This window comes from Carassius gibelio, chromosome B23, assembly GCF_023724105.1.
Source record: "Carassius gibelio isolate Cgi1373 ecotype wild population from Czech Republic chromosome B23, carGib1.2-hapl.c, whole genome shotgun sequence".
In the NCBI taxonomy this organism is placed as follows: domain Eukaryota; kingdom Metazoa; phylum Chordata; class Actinopteri; order Cypriniformes; family Cyprinidae; genus Carassius; species Carassius gibelio.
In genome coordinates, this window is record NC_068418.1 from 2,876,825 (window position 1) to 2,898,949 (window position 22,125).

A 22,125-nucleotide genomic window follows, 5' to 3' on the forward strand; every position below is an offset into this window, starting at 1 on the left:
GTGTCCAGAATGAGAGAGGTAAACCCAACAGGTCAGCTAAGTGGATATACTGTATATAATTTATTTTATCTACTTATTTATTTTGTGTTTATCCCATTTTTTTTCATTGCATATGAAAATTTAAGAATAAAAAAAAATCCTCCTACCCCCTAAAAATTCTTTTCACATTCACTTGTGCGCAATACCTTCCTCTCGCGTTGCTCAATTGTGGACGATGTAAAAGTGTTTGATATAAAGGTTGCTGTCCCATTTTATACATGAATTGTTAATTAAAAAAAAAAAAAATCTAATTATATTGTTAGTTTCATGGTAACATGCAATCAAGGTCTTCTGCTATTTAGGCTATATTTAACATTCACTGTGGTATTCTCACCCGTTTTCACCCGTCACATTATTAGGCCAGCCGTTATTATTTCTAAATGTAATATAATGCAACTTATAGATCACTTATGTTTTTTCCTCTCACAAACTCTGATTTATTTTTTAGTGCGTTTAAAAAAAAACATGCAGCAAACAGAAAATAGGTGATGAATGCGTTAAAATGCAACCTATAGACGACTTATATATTTTTTCCTCTGACAAACTTAATTAATTTTTTTAGCGTGTTTAAAAAATAAAGAAAACATGCAGCAAATGAAAATAGGGGACTAATCCGTTAAAATGTTATACTTCAGAACAGAGCCTGGGCCTAATATTGGCTATCCAGTTTTTTGTATTTTTTTTCATTGCATCTGAAAATGACTTCGTGCATCACATTCACTTCACGCGCTCTGTCGCAGATCAGCCTCCCGCGATGCTCAGCTGTGGACGATTTAAAAATGTTTGATATAAAGGTTGCTGTCCCATTTTATACAGGAATTGTCCATTTAAAAAAATCTAATTATATTGTTAACACAAGTTCATTTAGGCTATTTAACATGCACTGTGACATTTTACCATTTTTTACTTATAAACTCCTTGAGAATTTAAAGTTGGTTTAACAGTATTGAAATTCAAGTTTAAAAAAAGATTTTAATTGCTTAAATAATTTTTATTAATTAATATGTTATCATGTTTATTCTTGTAGAAAATACGTGTTTATTCTTTAAGAAAATAAGGGGAAAAATAAGGGATGATCCGAATATTTGTTTTGCTTCACCTATTTATGTAGGCTACAATTATATATATAAAAAAAAAATAATAATAATAATAATAATAATGTCATTAAAAAATACCATTGGCCTGAGTAATTTTGACCATTATAGAATTGACTTAAAAGGTTAGTGATTTAGGAGGTGAAAATACTGTGAAATTACAAATGGCATTGGAGTTTAGAGCATAACAACTGAAGGAGTCAATATACGATGGCTTGTGTCAAGAATAATGATTGATGAGACCTTTGACCTATGAATTATGTCCAGATGTGCCCTTTGACCTATGAATTATGTCCAGATGCGACCCTCCGGCATGCGTGAAATTGATCCGTCATGCTTTGAGTTCCAGGAGGTGATGTTGTTTTTTCAGCGACCAAGTGATGAATGAGTTCCCCTGAAGAATTTGTTTGAAGATATTATGGATCGTTTCCATATCCGGGCTCTTCTGGACGTGTCTGTGTGTTTCGCGACCGCGGTATCAGGTTGCAGCCTGGAATGTTCGAGCGCGCGCTCTCACTCTGTGTGTGTGTATGTGTGTGTGTGTGTAAACTGTGATAAAACAAGTACGTTTTGATGAAGAATAAATATAATAAATGATTTTAACAGATCGTGAGATCATGTGTGTGTGTGTGGGTGTGTTTATGCATTTAATATGACGGTTATATAAAACAAGTCTAAACTTATTAATAAACTGCGAATAAACCAGTAAAAATATAAATTCCCCAAACATTATTTTGAAAGTTTCCCGCGTGCAAGCACTACGATTCCTCAATGAGGTCCACAACATGTTGTCGTGTTTAAACTAAATCAGTATCGCGAACCCTCTATTTCTCCCTCTCTCTCTCTCTCCCCGCCTGCGTGAGCGCATGCTCCTGTCATTTCCTTTCGGTCCGCTGCAAAAGACAAAGTGGATAAGCCAAGAAAACGTTTTAAATGCACTACATCTCTCACGACGGAGCGATATTACTTTAAAGTTTAAACAGTCTCCCTTTACATCAGTTGTCAGGCGGTTCTTGTTTATATTTAACTAATTGTCTTATTTTAATAATGGTAGGCTATTCTTATATAATCTAGAATGGATAAGCGGTTTATACGCAGTCATAGTTTTGATCATCGTATATCCAACGTGGTTCAAAGCGTTTTTAGTTGTTTAGCTAAAATTAAATCTAATTTAAATGTTGTAGCAGAAATGACTCGAACCAGACAAATTAAAGAGTCGATCAGGGCTGTGGCTGAAACACGAGCTGAATTCCTCAGTAAGGCAACAGGAAGTCATACCACAAGTCCCAAGCAAGATAACCAACCAACCAACCAACGCTTTCACAGAACAGCTTTCAACATTAACACCACTAGAACAATTATTGACAATTTTAATTTGCAGAAGAGACTGTCAAATTTGTTGTTCGTAAGTGAAATGCAACGTCGGACATCACATGTAAACCCATGAGAGTTAACCCTTTAGGCGCCAGAGGTTTTTTCCTTAAACGTTCGATTTTGACATCTTAATTTCAAAAGGCTATTTCTTAAAATTGATAAAAGATAGAGACTTTCTGTCAATTATAAAAATATTAAGGATGACCCAATGTTTATGTAGGGATTTTATTTTCCCATCTAATTTGCATATTATGACGTCATATGGGGGTGGTCATCTTGAATTATAGAATTTTAAAGAAAAGTCACGTTTAAATAATAAAATGCAGCACTTCTTTCCCCCCAAAAATTGTCCCTCACCCTCTGTGTGCTATATGTAAATCAATATTAATAAATGGTAGAAACAAACCGAATGCATGTAGCGGTTAGGATTTTCAATTTACTACATACAGCAGGCACTCTGATTCCATGTATGGGGCACATATATATTATTCATATGACACACAAACACAAGTAGACAAGACCTTTTTAGTTCAAAATCTATGCCCCGTGTCACATCGCCTCTGCTTCTGCTATGAGCAGCACGGCCAGATCTGCCTTGGATCAGCTCGGACTACTGTCAGTGTCATCGCTACTCCCCACCTTGCCTCCTAACTGTCCTATGAATACTTCGACCTCATATAACATACCCAGTGGAATTAGACAAAGTCTCCAGTACTAAACTGTCACCGCGAATGCGGAGTGGTGCGGTCAGAAGACAAATATAAATGTCTAGTGCGGTAAAAAAAATCTCTCGCCTCGTCCCTGCAACAATAACACGCCTGCTAATTTCGCGATGAACACTCTGACCCCGGCAAACATTCTACAGACTTCTGACATTTAGCAAAGGATTTACCGTTTGTGCTTGGTGTAGGGCTATACTTTCACTTTCAGTATCACCGTCATCTTCTGAATGCAGATATTCCCCTTCAGAATCAGTGTCCGCGAAAAGAAGTCCCAACACCTCATTGCGGCTTTATTGAAGCTTTTTTGATGCCATTAGATAATAATAATAATAATGATAATAATAATAATCTAATGCCAATACTCGCTGACGTTGACAATATTGGTCAGATAAAATGGCTCACTCTCACACTAGCTCCGCTTTTTTTCACACTGATACAATGCGCTCTAGCTCAAAGATTTTGTATGGGAGCATGACGTTTTTTTGAGTCAGAGATGAAGTATTACATGTCTGCTCTCTGGTGCAGGTAGGTTGCATGAAATTTGACACCCTATTTGAAAAAATCGTCCGTTTTATTCAGTGCCGCATCTTGTCGAGTAAACTCGACCGTGGCACCAAGAGGGTTAAACACTTCCTTAAACACTTCCCCCACCCAGCAGAACCAGACTGAAATTTCTAAGGGGGAAGGGGCTTTGAACCTCTGGTCTCCACAGAAGTCTTTGTCATGAGAATGGCAAAGAAACTGTCTTTTGTACATATATATGGACCAGAATTAACTCAAAAAGACTTATAAGTGAATCAGTCCATCGCTTCACTCCATATTCATTTATATGTAACCCACACATTTGACTATCATGTTATAATCACTTATTTTGTATGTCTTTTGATAACTATGGGATAGCTTAAGGATACATATTCATGTCTAGTATCGATGTAATTGAATCTGCTTGCTTGAAATAGTCCTGACAATCATTTATTTGTCAAATATATCATATTCTGGTTATAGGAATCATGTCCAAAATTAGACCCTGCAAGAGCGGGAAAATTCGGACCACATGCTTGGTAAGATAAACATATGATTTATGATGCCCCCGAGCCAAGACAATATCTGATTGGTCAAGACAACATTTGAAGTGTGGCCAACAGGCCAGTTTAAAAACTGAGGACACCATAAAATCTTGCTTTTAGTCTCTAGCTATGCTTCTGCTACTAGTCATGCCTGCTTTTAGTTCTAGCCTTGCTTTTGCTATCAGTCATGCCAGCTTTTAGCTTTGCTTTTTAGCTTTTAGCCATGCTGTTTGTCATCACTGTTCTTTTAGCGCGGTTCCAGCGTGCTTCAGTCTGCACGCCTGCTGCTTCTTAGCCACGATGAGAAGAAACACAACCTAGTCTCGTCAAACTTTATTTCTTTTCTTTTCCGTTTGAGAGTTTCGTGTTCTGAGTTAAGTTTTGTAACGTCGAGTCTCCGACGCCTGACCTCGGGTGCCCGTTCAACTTCGACCAGCGCACACGACTCTGCACCTTCAGTCAGAGCCCCACCACGGGCTTCCCAAGACGTCACTTCACTACTGAACTTCCAGCCAATCAGCGACACAGGGATACCCCTTTCAACAGGACTCCCTTTTCACAGGAGATGCAAGTAACCTCCAGACTGTAACCTTTACTGGTGTATCTAATGTAATTTTAACCTCATTGAGGAACTCAATACGAGGGCTAATTACGTGATTGATGGCTGTTCATGTCTATGCAATTTAACGTATTGCTGTAAACTTGGGATTCCATATTTCCATTCTCTTAAACTCATCTTTTCCTAACTTTCGATCTTCCTGCAACTTGTGTGAATCTGTGAGTGCGTGCGTTTATGTGTTAGATTAGTTTATATGTCTTAGATTTATCTAATAAAGCCTTATTCATATTGAAAAGAGAAGTATCTTGTGTTTTGTGCTTACAAGTTAATGTCTTAAACTGCCGATCTTGTTACTGTGCTAATTGATAGTGTTTTCACTATAGTTTGGATATTAATATCCAGCGTAGATTTGATGTTAAACGGCTCGTTCAATGAATTGCAGGGTGTCTCAGTGATCAACCGTGAAACAGTGATTCTGTTCAAATTCCCTTTAAAATCTTAAATGATTCCCTTTGAGCTAAATTGACCTGTTTCCCTTACAATATGAATCAGCTTTTATTCTCATCATTTGGCGTTGGGTCCATTTATTTCACAGTCTCTTTAGTTGCGGTGCAGACATGGCTCATCCTAAACAGTAGGTTATATCTAATTTTCAGAAGAGTGGTCCGGAGAACATTGCTGGAATGTTTACAGACAGGTCTCATGTGTCTATCTCGTTTTAAGAAGCTTGTTTGAATAACATCAAGGTTATTCAAAAGCTTAGAGCCTGTTTCGGATTTAACCGTGACGACATGGTTGTAAAAGACATAGTCCTGGTTATTTTCACAGACTTCAGGCTCTGTTTGTAAACAGAATGTTTACCCATGTGGAAGTAATCACACTGAAACGTTTACGGTCTCTATACAAACCTTTCATAAATAAAAATATTTACCATCTGTAACGCGTTGTGTCAGGAGGGGGGAAAAAAATGGATAGCTATTAGTTATTAGACCAGACAGACTCACGGAGGCGATTGACATTTAACAACGACTCGCGTTTTATTTCTCCAATCGAACTCGGGAAATTGTCCGTCTCATGTTCCACCGTCCACAGCGTTACCAAAACAAAACAAACAAGATTAAAACAAAATGATTTCCAAACAGAAATTACCCGCATACATGGGGGATTCGAGTCGCGGTTGTATAAATTATCATACAGAGAGCATACCGTTTTACAGGGAGCGCACAAGGGGCCACATTTATTTCCACTCGTTACATCTTTACAAGATGATGAAGAGCAGTATGATTATTAAAAAATAAGAATAAGCACGCAAACAATGAGATAACTTCTGTTTAAACAAATAAATAAAAAATTTGTAGATTTTTCCAACCTAAACTCATGATGCTCTAATGCAGGGTTAGAAGTAGTCAAATGAGCCTCTGACAAATGCAAGGTGCTCACAGAGAGTTTTCTTTATGCGTTAGACCTAGACTGAAAATCAGTTGTCATAAGTTTGTTTGCAACAAAACAACTTTTAAAAAGGCACTACGGATGTCTCACAGAACCTTTACAACAGATTACATATTCTTTCTCACTAAAATTGTATCATTAACCGTGATGTATAAATGCACCATATTTATGTTCAAACTATGATGTTTTATTTATTTTTTTTAAATAAAAACAAGAGGTTCTATACAGTATTATATTATTAAGCTTTGATCAACTAATTGCTAAGCAATAATCAAATAATCAATAAATCAAACTTATTTGTCTCATGGCTTTTGATGATATAAATATCTTACTGACACAGAAGTTCAATATTACTGTTAAAATTGTTTAAAATTAAATCTTTTTAGCTTTAATGTCCACCAAATTAATGTCCACACTCAAATCCTTAGAGAAAAAAATATTTCATACATTTTATTTTCATTTGTCTAAGTCTCTAAGATATTTGAAATTACAGACTAAAAGCTTTAGATTGATTAAAACAATCAAGTTTATACTGTACATTTCTCTTGAATACGTATACGACTAGCAGTGAGTATACATGAAACAGTATAAATACATAAACTCATAAATTAATCATAATTCTCTAATATTAATGAATATATATATATATATATATATATATATATATATATATATATATATATATAACTTAATTTATATACGTGTCTGACTTTCTCTTCAAAACACAGCAAACGTTCTTATGACTTTTTTTTTTTCGAACCAGTTTGTTGGGAAAAAACACATACTGTAGTTTTATGTTTCTAAGGTAGGATGTTTGTAGTTAAATAACATATTTAACCTAAAGCATTTTTCATTCAAATTCTCTAACGTACACACTTAGACACACACACAGCTTTCACAGACCCCCACAAACTGCAAACAACATTTTTAATTTTGTTTTATCATTTAGCTGTAGCTTAGGACCTAATGGAATTATTTTAAACATTATTACAAGTATAGATGATGAAAGAGCTCATTAACCTGTTTAACTCTAAAAATGTGAATAATGTTGCTTAAGACTAGTTTGACAAATAGAGGTATTAACATAAAAGTGAAGTGAAAGTGACATTCAGCCAAGTATGGTGACCCATACTCAGAATTTGTGCTCTGCATTTAACCCATCCGAAATGCACACACACAGAGCAGTGAAAACACACACACACTGTGAGCACACACACGGAGCAGTGTTCATCATTTATGCTGCGGCGCCCGGGGAGCAGTTGGGGGTTCGATGCCTTGCTCAAGGGCACCTAAGTCGTGGTATTGAAGATGGAGAGAGAACTGTACATGCACTACCCCCACCCACAATTCCGTCCGGCCCGAGACTCAAACTCACAACCCTTCGATTGGGAGTCCGACACTCTAACCATTAGGCCACGACTTCCCTGGACAAGCCTGGAACCAATTTGAAGGATTCTAACAATGAGTTCTATCATTGTAGAAAATGTATTTTTGCACCGCAGTAAGATATAACTATGTATGCATGATTGACCAACTTATCAGATGTACAACATTATTACAAGTCCCTGCTTACCTAGTTTACGATGAAACTAAAAAATATCAGAATCAGAATCAGAATCAGAATCAGCTTTATTGCCAGGTATGTTTACACATACGAGGAATTTGTTTTCGTGACAGAAGCTCCGCAGTACAACAGAATGACAGCGACAGAACATAAAACACATAATAAAAGAATAAAAATACAAATATAGGCATGATCTTACAATCTTACAATATAGGCATGATCTTACAATCAAATTTAGAAAAAAAATCAACAGCAGTACAGAGCATGAAGAGTCAATACAGAAATACAGAAAAGTATTCAATACAGATAAGTTGAGCGGGTATGACAGGAGAAGAAACTTGAAATTCACTATAGCATCTATAAAGACAGCCTTCATGCTTTCAATGTGGAACTAGCCACAGCTAGACAGAACTTATTCTCAAACTTTATAACGTAAACAATACTCAAACATAAAAACAACAATAGCAACGTTTTGGAAGAAATCATATAGCACCTTAAATCATCAACCTGCTATCTTGGTACACTTCTCACATTGTTTTTCAAAAGTGTGTTTAACTATTTAGAAGTAGATGTCTTAGGAAGTGGTGAACGCCTCACTTCTTTCTGGGTCTTTTCCAAATTTGCTGAACTGCAGTTGTTAAACCCCTTTTGAAAAAGAGCAGTCTTGATAACACCATATTGAGCAACTATAGACCAATGTCAAATCTTCCTTTTACAGGCAGAACTATTTTTAATATATAAAAAAGGTAGTTTTTAATCAGCCGACCAGCTACTTTAATTCAAATGGATTCCTGGGACATTTCTCAATCTGGTTTCCGACCGCATCACAGCACAAAGACAGTGCTCATTAAGATAATAAATAATACTAGCTTAAATTCTGATTCTGACAAAATATCTGTGCTGATACTACTAGATCGGAGTGCTGCGTTTGAGACTGGAAAATGGGTTCGGGCTTTCTCGGGTTGTAATCAATTGGTTCAGGTCATACTTAGAAGGGAGAGCATAAGACTAACTGGATGTCCATGACATGCGGAGTCCCACAAGGCTCAATTCTTGCCCCACTCTTGTTTATCCTGTATATGCCCCCGCTATAGGGCATATAAAGACTTGTCACCAAATGACTATGCCCCCACTGACTCCCTCTGCCAATGCATTGATGGAATTAACGATTGGATGAGCCAAAACATTCTTCGGTTAAACAAGGAGAAAACTGAAGTCGTTTAATTTGGAAACAAAGATTTATTTCTCAAGACGTATGCATACCTTGGCTCTAGGGGCAAACGACTAAAAATAATTCAAGAATCTTGTTGTGATTCTGGAGTGAGAGTAATTTTTTTATGTTTAGCCATGCATTTACTGAATGAAATGAGAACTGTGCTATGTCCGAACTGGTCGTACTGTATCTTATCAATAACCATTTTCTGTTCTTAACTTAAATATAGATTATCAGTTGAATTTTGAAAGTCATATTAAGAACATCTGTAAAACCATTAGGGCAAATTTGAGCTGTTTTATGATGATAAGAAACTGTCTGACTCGCGACTGTGCTTTTATTTTTTTTTATTCTATGATTCTTTCACACATATCTTATGGCTTAACCACATGGTCTCAAGCTCATCAGTTATCAGTCAAACCCATCGAGTGTATTTACAACCGAGCCTTGAAAGTTCTGGACAAGAAGAGAATAAGGTACCATCACTGCCAAATTCTAAGTAAATATAAGATCTTAAGTTTTGCTAATTTTATTTCTCTGCATCTGGTTAAACTGGTCTTCAAATGCTTAAATGATGCTGCTCCACTACCGCTCTGTAAAATAATAACAAGACAGCAAAGTATTAGATGCACCAGATTTGCTTCTAAAATCAATTGTTACATCCCTTTTCGTAGAACATCATTTGCCCAGGTTGCTGTTTCAGTGAAAGGGGCAAAATTATGGAATGCTCTGCCAGATCATCTTAAATGCATCCCAACATTAGCCACCTTCAAAAAAAAAAAATCTAATTGTGGTTAATTCAGGAACAATGTTGCGCTCATATTTAGTCTTCTGACTTTTTCCTTTCTGTATAATTTTAGTACTTTTGTATTATTTCCCATTGTATTGCATTTTTATCCTTTTTCTTTTCCGTTATTATATTAATGTTGATGTTAATGAAACTTTATTTGTTTGTTTCCTTTTTTTTTACCAAAAAGCCCTACTAGGGACAAGTGTTGTAAATTAGCTTTATCTAAAAACATTATGATACATCCCAGCAAACACAGAACGTTGTGAGGACGTTGCCAGTTAGTCGTCATTTGGTCAGCGCGACATTACTTTATGGCAACGTTGTGAGGACGTCGTGGTAAAGTTCTATTTTTTTAAATCTTGGCTAACTTCCCAGAAACGTCGTGGGCACGTACTCAAAAGACGTCGCTAGTTAGTCCCATTGGGGACGTTGTAGCGACGTGGTCAGCTGGTCTTCAGATAACTTTTAATATTATTGCACTAGATGTATTATAATTATTAAGATACCATTTGAACAGCATATTCTTTGGGAAATATACAAAAAAATTAATCAAGCATGTTAAAATAATTATATATATATATATATATATATATATATATATATATGCCATCAGTTTAAGAACAATAAAATAAACAATTTACTTAGCAAATGGTGATAATGTTTGTTAATGAAAGAGAGTACGGGACAAATTAACATTTTAAACCTTAAACTAGCAGCGCACGTCACTTTCTGAGTGAAGTGCGCGACGTGCGCGTGCCCGTCATTTTGTAACGGTCAACTTCCAGCAGACGGACACGGAGGAAAGGTAAGTCCTATAAATCTACTTTTATTCATAGATTTTAACTGATATAACGTTAAATGCCATCAAAGAGGAGTAGTGTTTTGTATTTTTGTAGGTTTTCTCTTTCAATTTAATAAATAAATGCTCTGTTTGGTTAATTAGCTCAAAAGCAGTCTCAGAGGTGGTCTAAGGTAACTGTAACTGTTAAAATCGAATATAACCTTACCTGTTTTAAATTATTTGAAATTTATCACTATAAACTATACAGTATTAACTTTCTATTAATTAAATTTTTAACCGTAGTAACGTTAATTAGTTTGTTTGAATACCTGCTGCTCGAGCTTGATGATGCTCATGCTAGCCATGCTGTGAACTTGAATATAAACCGAAAAAAAAAAAAAAGAATATAAACCGATATAACGTTAAATATAAAGTTTAACGTTAATTAGACCGAGGCTGCCGAAATCATGTTCAGTGTAACGTTATGTGGGATTAATAATTTCCCCTTTTCTCCCTCAAGTGGCAGACTTGTAAATTCTGTCATCTGTTCATTATTGGTGTTAATGGTGTTTTTCACATGCATGCTTTTTAATGCTAGTTTAATTCTCAAATTGATCTGATACTTTCGTTTCACAAAAAGTAAACAAACTGTTCACTTTCTTAGGGCCTGACAACCACCAGTTGAGTCCATGATTCAGTGAGTTCCTTATAAGGACATATATTTGTTACCACCTAGTAATTTAAATGTATTATTAATTGCTGTAAAATGAGCACATATATTTATCATCAGGGGAAGAGACAGTCTGGGCAGCAGCAACAAGACAACTATTACAAGTAGAGATGGGTTTCAAGAACTGGTACTAATTTGGTTCCTGACTTGTTCAGTACTGAAAACATTTACATAAGGTACAGGATCAATAGTGCTGCTATCAGTATTCTTGTAACATTGATTCATTACCCTTTAGACACAACCACATATCCTTCAAATCATCTCTGCGTGGATGGCAGCAAGGATCCAGGATCAAGAGATCATTCTTCATGGAGACTGTTCCACAGGAAGCAGTTTCTCCTGGGTGAAAAACTAAACCTGGTTGTTTCAGCATCACTCAGGCAAGCCTAAATACTTTTAAATTGATTTCAGTTGGTTGTGTTTCAGGTCATCCTGACCATTCTGCTGTCCTGGATGTAAGTCCGTGCTGGAACTACATTTCTCGTGGTTGAAAGATTTGTGCAGCGGTATCCAGACATATAACGCCCCATCACACGGGGCGTCAACGCCTCTCGTTTACTTTTAAATGAAGTGACGTCAAGGATGGTGAAATTAATTCTAGAAATTAATTCTAAATAGAAGTTGAAGACTTCTCAAGCGCCAATGCAGCCGTCCTCCAGTCAGAACATCTTATGCAAATACCCAAGTGCAGACGCAAGCCAATCGAGTGCATGCAATACCAGAAAACTAATGTGATTGGCTGTCAACTATGAGAAGAGACAGTAATTCTGATCCGATATCAGTGTCGTTTTTTGCAAAAAAATTTTTAAATCAATGTAGAATTTTCTATACTTCTGTGTAGGGATGTCAATTTTCAATCATTTCCATGATCGATCGTCGTTTAAATTAACAATCAAATAATCGATTAATCGTTAACCTTAATGCTGCAAAGTCTATTGCAGTAACACCCAGTCACTGGTATGACAGGATGTGCAAAAGTGTGTGTGTGTGTGTGTGTGTGTATATGTGTGTGTGTGTGTGTGTGTGTGTGTATATATAAAAAAACTGTTAAATATATATTTTACAGTAAAGACCAAAAGTTTGGACACACCTTCTCATTCAAAGAGTTTTCTTTATTTTCATGACTATGTAAATTGTAGAGTCACACTGAAGGCATCAAGGGCTATTTGACCAAGAAGGAGAGTGATGGGGTGCTGCTCCAGATGACCTGGCCTCCACAGTCACCGGACCTGAACCCAATCCAGATGGTTTAGGGGTGAGCTGGACCGCAGACAGAAGGCAAAAGGGCCAACAAGAGCTAAGCATCTCTCGGGGAACTCCTTCAAGACTGTTGTAAGACCATTTCAGGTGACTAGCTCTTGAAGCTCATCAAGAGAACGTCAAGAGTGTGCAAAGCAGTAATCAAAGCAAAAGAAGAACCTACAATATGACATATTTTCAGTTGTTTCACACTTTTTTGTTATGTATATAATTCCATATATAATTCCACATGTGTTAATTCATAGTTTTGATGCCTTCAGTGTGAATCTACAATTTTCATAGTCATGAAAATAAAGAAAACTCTTTGAATGAGAAGGTGTGTCCAAACCTTTGGTCTCAAACTGATATATATATATATATATATATATATATATATATATATATATATATATATATATATATATTAGGGATGTCAACGATTAATCGATGATCGATTAATTGTCGATAAGAGATGCAATCGATTAAGGCTATCGATGGTCGGTTAACCGATTCAATGTTGGGCTGCGTGCGGCTCATGCGCACTCAACACGTGCGAGCGGCTGTGAGTGACGGTGACGATATATAAAAGCATCATCATTCATTCACAATGTACAAATTAAGCTTTTAATGTGATTTAAACTTTAAAGTACATTAAAATAGAAACAACATAAAAGTTCTTCAACATTAAATGCAATAGAAATGTAGTTACTAATCATTTCATCAGATAACTGTTTTATATGGTGCGCTTTGCAGGGCTGCGGGACACAGTGACAGGACAGGTAGTCTATTCATTCCTACAACTTGTTAATTCATTCCTACGAATTATTAATGTGGCAATTGTCCATGTTTCATTAATTTTGTTCCCTAAATAACCCATGATTTAAGTGAAATAAGGGAACAAATTAATAAATCGAACGAATTCTTAATTCATGAAATCTTTAATTTCCCTTCCCATGTTTACCACAGTAAGAGATGCGAAAACAGTTATTAAAAGCGAAAGATAATAAAATAAACCTGGGAAATTAGAGGGTTAGACTATGAAGATTTAGGAAAAGAAACAATGCCTAAATATACTGAATTTGTGGAAATTCGTGACCAACCGGCAAACCAGAACAAAGCCGCGTAAATGAAGACTATGGGGTCCAAAAGCATGGTCGCGATCTAACATTTTCCAGTTAACCTATTATTCCTCTAATAAACAAAGCTTTTATACCACACTTGTCATAATCAGATCTTATCATTTCTAAATAAATAATTGCTGGATTCAAAACAGCGATTAATAGGCGCTGTGACCGACACATTCCTGGAGCATTCAGTTTAAATAGACCGTAGTATACCGGTCCACTCTGCTGTTATGCCAAGGACGTTTTTGCTCATATGAAGAGGATCATCTTTTCCGTCTATATGCGAATGCGTGTTAAGTACAAGCCTAGTTTACATTATAAATAATAGTTTAACATTCAAATACATTGCGAATATGGAAACATTTCGATTTGTGCCGAATGAGACATGAGCAATAACCTCCAAATAAATCTAGCCAAAGCCGCGCTCGCTCATCCTCGTCTGCACGCATGCATTGTCACGATCTAATGCGCTGTATGCCGGATTTTTAAAAATCTGACATTTTCTAGGACAGAATCCAGCAGGATCAAATTAATGTGAGCAACTGTGTTTTGGTGCACTAGCGCCGATGTAGTTCACTTAATGTGCAGCGCAGTCACACGCGCTCCACATTTCGGATAATTTTATACAATAATGTCAGTTGAAAACATTGCAATTGTGCTTTAAAATACAACAACGAGCACCACAAAACCATTTAAAGAGGCGCATTCAGCGTTCTCCGTGCGGGATTGGAAACTGTCAACAAAGTAAAATGACCTCAAAAGTATGGCGCGCTCTCTTCATTTTATCAAATGATCATAATCGCATCTATTCATTTTATAATCCTGCTACTAGCATTTTATTCAGACTAAAACCTCTTTAATTCAAGTGAGAAAGCGTTTTGTGTGTGTGTGTGGCTTTTGCACATCCTGTCATACCGCTGACTGCGTGCCTGCAATAGACGCATTTTGCAGTGCAGAACCTGATTTTACCAAGTGAGACATGTTCCTGGGACAACATCGTTGTTGACCCTGGAACAACATTGTGATTAACCAATCAGATTTGAAGAACCAGTTTATAGATTTTGTGAAGTTTACGCTTAAAATCAGTGTTTGGTGCTTGTACATCAGTGTCATTCATCTATCATTTCCTCTGATTTTAGGGATTACTCATGGTTAAGGTTAGGTTTAGGTGTAGGGATATGGTTAAGAATATATTTTTGGAGTAAAATGTTGTTCCAGGGTCAACAAAATATGTTGACCTAGGAACACATCGAACTTGGCAAAATCAGGACGTGCTTTTGCAGTATTATGGTTAACGATTAATCGATTAATTGATCGTTAATTTAAACGACGATCGATCATGGAAATAATCGAAATTTGACATCCCTAATATATATATATATATATAAAAGACAGTTTAATCAAATGCACGCGCCTGGACCTAAGTTAACTTCCGGTCTGTGTTGTGTATATCGGTCTGGCTGCGGTGCCATCTACAAACGCAGTTAAAGGCAAGGTGATGAGTAAACTGAAGTTGGGCTCAGGTGGTTGTGCTGCGGGATGTGTTCCCATACATTTATTTATTTTTGGAGACTCGCCACAATTTTAAAACTGATCTTTTTTCAAAAAGGCTTCGTTAAATAAACATGAGTAACGTTACGTACTGCACGTTTAATAATTCCTAACATTTATATGTTTAAATATCAAAACGAGGCACAGGTGTTTTTATATCGCTGTATTTCTGAAGGAAGACTCGCATGTTATATGCCTGATAAAGCAGCGTGTGAGCGTACCAGCTCTGCTTTGTTTACAGCTGTTACTGGGGAAACCTCTATTTCTCGCACTTTATGTCTATGCTTTAAAACATCTCCTGCTGGCAAAGGATGAATTTGCCTTTTCATTAAGTCCGCCTGATCCACGCAGCAAACATTTTGTTTGTTATCAAAAAATATCTACTCTAGAGGGACTTGGCTGTTGTTATTGATTCTATTTGGAGTCTACCGGTTAGGTTAGGTCCACAAAAGCGCGCATGCGCAGTAACGTTTGTTTATGTTGTTGCCATTGAAACCGTCTATATATATATGTGTGTGTGTGTGTGTGTGTGTGTGTGTGTGTGTATAATGTATGTGTGTGTAAAATACATTTCTTTTAAATGTATAGCACAGTAATGAAGGCAGCAACATGTGGTAGATGGGACAGAACAAGAATCTATCATTGTGCTAATGTATTATAATACGAAAGGGAATGGCTCCTATACAGCGTGCAGCACGTAAACACAACCAGTGCGCAGAATGATGCACTTGAAGCAACACAGAGTCACAGCGTGTAGCATTACTCACAGAAATGTTCAAAACACCAAAGGAAGAGATATTGTTGTGTATTATATGTGTGCAATATTTTGAGCCTTTTCTTTTAACAGTTTTAAATATCAGTTATTGTGCGCTCTTGAAGAGAGTTTCATTGTTTTGACTGTAGTAACTAGGGCTGGGATGATACGCTAATCTGCCAATTCAATACTATCCCGATACTTGTGTGCCGATTCAATATATATTTATAATTATATATATATATATAATTTAGCATTGTGATTATAGTTATATAACTATTGCAATTCGTGACTTATCCAAATTGTCTGTAAAATGATGTTTGTTTCTGTAGATTTGAGGGAAAGATTAAAAACAAGGAGGACTGGGAATGACTGAAGGGATCTGACAGCAGTGAGGGAAGGAAGTAATCACCAGAATGGAAGTTCTTTGAGAATGTGTGCATTATTACAAGTTGAGTTTTCATTTAAATGTGGCAATGTACACAACTGGTCAAAAGTTTTAAATATATTTTAAAAGTTGAATGTATTTCTATAATGCACAGCTATATTTTCAGCATTAATTACTCCAGTCTTCAGTGTCACATGATCTTCAGAAATCATTCTAATATGATGATTTACTGCTCAATACATTTTTCTGATTATTATCAGTGTTGGAAACAGTTGTGCTGCCCAAACATTTTGTCTACACTACAGTTATATTTATTTATTATTTATTTTATTTATTTATTTTATTTGGGGGTGGTTGGCTAATAGCAAGAATGCATAAAATTGAAAACCAGTGGTAGAGAAGACTTTTGTAATTTTACAAAAGATTACCTTTTTTTCAATGTTTTGAACTTTGTGTTTTATAAAATAATAATGAAGAAAAAATTCAACTTTCCAGAAATGCTAAGTTTTCTTCCCCATCATTTCTAATATGGGGTGCGTTTCCCTAAAACCAACTTTGGTCACAAGTTCCTTCTTTACCAATAGAGTTCAGTGGAACTAACAACCGTAGTAAGCTAACTGCAGATGTGATTTACATCATGTATGTCATGAGCAGATGTACACTTTGATCTTAGCGGCAATAATGCGATTGGGTGCATGTAAATGCACTGATTTGTGATAATCAGCAATGTTTCCCGATCAGCATATCAGTATATGAAAAAGATCATGTGACACTGAAGACTGGAGTAAAGTTACTGAAAAATTCAGCTTTGCCTCATAATTATTTCAATAAATATCTTTAAGTATATTCAAAAAAGAGTATGAAAACTGTTATTTCTTTCTTTCTGTTTTCTTTTTTTTTTTTTTTTTACAATTACTTTAAAAATTTTTTTTTATCAAATTAATCTAGCCTTGGTGAGTAGAAGAGACTTCTCTTGAAAACCATAAAGAAAAGATTCCAGATTTTTGACTGGTTGTGAACATACATGAGCAACATTAACAAGATGATCCTCCCTTTCAGCTCAGAGAAGGATGTTGACAGCAGGCCCAGGATGAAGAAGAGGAGGAAGAACACGTTTAACAATTTTCTCATAAGCTTGCCATGTGTTATAATAAAAACAATGAACATGGCTACAGTAATATGCTAAATGTTATTAAAAGATTCCAGTTTGCAAGAAGTCTTGAGTGTCTGACTCTACACTAGAGGAACTCTTTTCTGAAGAAGATCAGGTGCTGAGAAGAAGCCTTGTTCTACAGCAAAACACTGCATCAAGCCTCCTGTCCTTCCCTCAGAAGAGCCTGTCTTCTGCTGCTGGGGTAAGAAACACACTCTTCCTCTTCTCTATCAGCTGTCCAGCACCTAACTCTGTCTGAAAGAGTCTTCTCCACAGTCAGTAATCACAGATCACAGATTCTTCTGAGAAAGTCGACATGCTCATTTTCTTAAAAAAAATTGTTTTTTCGGGTGGGACAAATAATACAGGAGAGATGCTAGAAATCCCTATATTGTTCATTTTTCATATCTTTACGCTTTATGAATGTTTTTCTTCTGAGAAGCTAAAAAATTATGGTTCTTTGGTAATTGTTATATTGTTTAGGTTTATCCTCTGATAGTGAGCACAGAGCCCTGATCATGACATGCAAGAAAAAGAAAGAAATCATGTCCATGATTTACTAATTCGTTCCCTCTATGTACTAAACGTGCACGATTACTTTTACATTTCATTGATTTGCTAAATCGTATGCACAATTTACTAATTCGTTCTCTTGATGTATAAATAGTGTACACATTTTAGCAAATCGAGGGAATGAAATAGAAAATTGTGCGCATGAATTAGCCTAAATTTTTTCCTGCATGTGGTGTAATTAAAGCACATCACCACCAGACATTTATACCAGGAGCCTCATATACGACGCTCACAGTTTTACTTTGTGCAGTATCTCGGTGCAGTATCTGCTGAATTGTTTCATATCTATTTATCATGTATTTTTTGTTGCACTAAATTATGTTGTATCAATAAGTTTACTGATAATCATTTTTACGTCATTAACCATCTCCCCATCTTTAAGACAAAAATGTTCTATTGTTTATATTGTGTAATCTATTAATTGATGTGTTTAGTTTTCTGTGCTCGTAACATTTTGCATGTTTAAAGAACAGGTGCGATGTTCAAAATGTTTTGGCTTCGTATTTGTACAAAGTAGTGCTGAATAAATATTGATTTGTGAATGAATGCAGTGTGTTTTTGTCTATTTTATATAAGAATGTAATGTTTTTGTATTTGTTTGCATTGCATGTATGTAATTAATGTATTAACTATGAATCCCCTATAATTAGATTACAATTAGATTTCATAAGGTTTATTTTTTGCACCAGAGATGGATTGAGTTTATTAGTTCTTTATGTATTTCAAGGTAATGGTGAGGTGAAAATATGAATTACAAATATGATCCTGTAATGTCACGTCCTCATAACGTGCCAGTTTGGTCGTCAGGACATACTCATCAGGTTCCAGCGACGTTCCACTATAACGTCGCCATGACGGATATGGGAATCACAAAGTTACGTCACTGGAACGTTATGTGGTACGTCGCTGAGACCAATATGGTATTTTATAGAAACGTCCTCATAACGTGACAGTTTGGTCGTTGGGACGTACTCATCACGTTCCAGCGACGTTCCACTATAACGTCGCCACGACGGATATGGGAATCACAAAGTTACGTCACTGGAACGTTATGTGGTACGTCGCTGAGACCAATATGGTATTTTATAGAAACGTCCTCATAACGTGACAGTTTGGTCGTTGGGACGTACTCATCACGTTCCAGCGACGTTCCACTATAACGTCGCCACGACGGATATGGGAATCACAAAGTTACGTCGCTGGAACGTTATTTGGGATGTCGCTGCAACGAATATGGTCTGGTCCAGTTACGTCGTCACAACGTAACTGTGTTAGCTGGGATGCATCAGATGACTGTCAAAGTTTATCTATGTTATTGTATCTGTCCCTATCCAAATAAACTTAACTAACTAACTAACAAAAAAAAAATGTGACCCCTTTAAGAGCTGCGCACTCCCTGTAAAACGGTATGCACTCTGTATGATAATTTATACAACCGCGACTCGAATCCCCCATGTATGCGGGTAATTTCTGTTTGGAAATCATTTTGTTTTAATCTTGTTTGTTTTGTTTTGGTAACGCTGTGGACGGTGGAACATGAGACGGACAATTTCCCGAGTTCGATTGGAGAAATAAAACGCGAGTCGTTGTTAAATGTCAATCGCCTCCGTGAGTCTGTCTGGCCTAATAACTTTGTGAGCTATCCATTTTTCCCCCCTCCTGACACAACGCGTTACAGATGGTAAATAGTTTTATTTATGAAAGGTTTGTATAGAGACCGTAAACATTTCAGTGTGATTACTTCCACATGGGTAAACATTCTGTTTACAAACAGAGCCTGAAGTCTGTGAAAATAACCAGGACTATGTCTTTTACAACCATGTCGTCACGGTTAAATCCGAAACAGGCTCTAAGCTTTTGAATAACCTTGATGTTATTCAAACAAGCTTCTTAAAACAAGATAGCCACATGAGACCTGTCTGTAAACATTCCAGCAATGTTCTCCGGACCACTCTTCTGAAAATTAGATATAACCTACTGTTTAGGATGAGCCGTGTCTGCACCGCAACTAAAGAGACTGAAATAAATGGACCCAACGCCAAATGACGAGAATAAAAGCTGATTCATATTTAAATTAGAAGTAATTTTAGCTAAACAACTAAAAACGTTTTGAACTACGTTTGAGACGGAGTTGGATATACGATGATCAAAACTATGACTGCGTATAAACCGCTTATCCATTCTAGATTATATAAGAATAGCCTACCATTATTAAAATAAGACAATTAGTTAAATATAAACAAGAACCGCCTGACAACTGATGTAAAGGGAGACTGTTTAAACTTTGAAGTAATATTGCTCCGTCGTGAGAGATTTAGTGCATTTAAAACGTTTTCTTGGCTTATCCACTTTGTCTTTTGCAGCGGACCGAAAGGAAATGACAGGAGCATGCGCTCACGCAGGCGGGGAGAGAGAGAGAGAGGGAGAAATAGAGGGTTCGCGATACTGATTTAGTTTAAACACGACAACATGTTGTGGACCTCATTGAGGAATCGTAGTGCTTGCACGCGGGAAACTTTCAAAATAATGTTTGGGGAATTTATATTTTTACTGGTTTATTCGCAGTTTATTAATAAGTTTAGACTTGTTTTATATAACCGTCATATTAAATGCATAAACACACCCACACACACACACATGATCTCACGATCTGTTAAAATCATTTATTATATTTATTCTTCATCAAAACGTACTTTTTTTATCACAGTTTACACACACACACACATACACACACACAGAGTGAGAGCGCGCGCTCGAACATTCCAGGCTGCAACCTGATACCGCGGTCGCGAAACACACAGACACGTCCAGAAGAGCCCGGATATGGAAACGATCCATAATATCTTCAAACAAATTCTTCAGGGGAACTCATTCATCACTTGGTCGCTGAAAAAACAACATCACCTCCTGGAACTCAAAGCATGACGGATCAATTTCACGCATGCCGGAGGGTCGCATCTGGACATAATTCATAGGTCAAAGGGCACATCTGGACATAATTCATAGGTCAAAGGGCACATCTGGACATAATTCATAGGTCAAAGGTCTCATCAATCATTATTCTTGACATAAGCCATCGTATATTGACTACTTAAAGGTTTATGAAACATTAGCCAATAAAGCATTTTTTTAAACAACAGAACTTAAAGTTGTGAACTAAAATATTACTTCAACCTGTTACGACCCTATAGTTTTTGTGTTTTGGTTTGTGTGTGTCTGCCCAGGTTGCTGCTGATTGGTTCCTGCAGACTCATTGCTGTTGCCCTCTGATTGGTCTTCGCCCCTTTAAAAGACATGACAGCATTTCCTTTAGGGGGGGCGGCCATTTTGTGAACCATGCTGTTTGTATGGTGCTTGTGTTGTTTTACCCCCATTTGTTGGATATTTCTCTGAGCTTGATGTTTCTTTGTAAATCTTATTTTGAATATTGTAAATAGTTTTGGGAAAGTAGGGAGTTAGACGCCACCTTTTGTTTTTGTAACGTTTGGGTCTCTGTTTTTGGATTAGGTAGTTAGGTTAAGAGAATTGTATTTTTGTTTTTTTATTTTTAATTTTGGATAGGTAATTTAGAGGGTTTAATATTTAGAACATTTTGTTTATTATTTTGGCACTGTCAGCTCCTGAAAGTGAACTCCCAAATAAAATTCAAAAGAAGTTTATGGTTCACGCTTGTTTTTTCCCATGTTACGCTCTACCCCTAGACATGGCGTAACACAACCATACAGTATGTGAAAAAATTAAATGCATACTTTTCATAACATTTCATTATTCATAAAATGCATAACGTTTCTGGTGTTTGGATTTGTACTTCAATATAGCGAGCTCTGTGAGGCAGGAACAGCCTTCAGCAAACGCTATGTTCACAAATAACAATGATTTTTGTAAAATAATGATTCATTATCATTTGATAATTTGTTATCATCATTATGGTCTTGTGAAAATAATAATATGGGCTGCGAGA

General features: G+C 36.3%; 1 protein-coding gene and 1 long non-coding RNA gene across 2 annotated transcripts in view; one reads left to right on the forward strand and one right to left on the reverse strand.

The window, feature by feature from the left end:
- Positions 1–22,125, reverse strand: part of LOC128011376 (uncharacterized) — a 91,071-nt gene that overhangs the window by 23,704 nt on the left and 45,242 nt on the right. The window lies entirely within an intron of this gene.
- Positions 10,568–12,062, forward strand: LOC128011382 (uncharacterized). The gene is made up of 4 exons (XR_008182540.1): positions 10,568–10,676; positions 11,317–11,349; positions 11,443–11,558; positions 11,618–12,062. It is a non-coding gene; the product is annotated as an uncharacterized LOC128011382 (long non-coding RNA).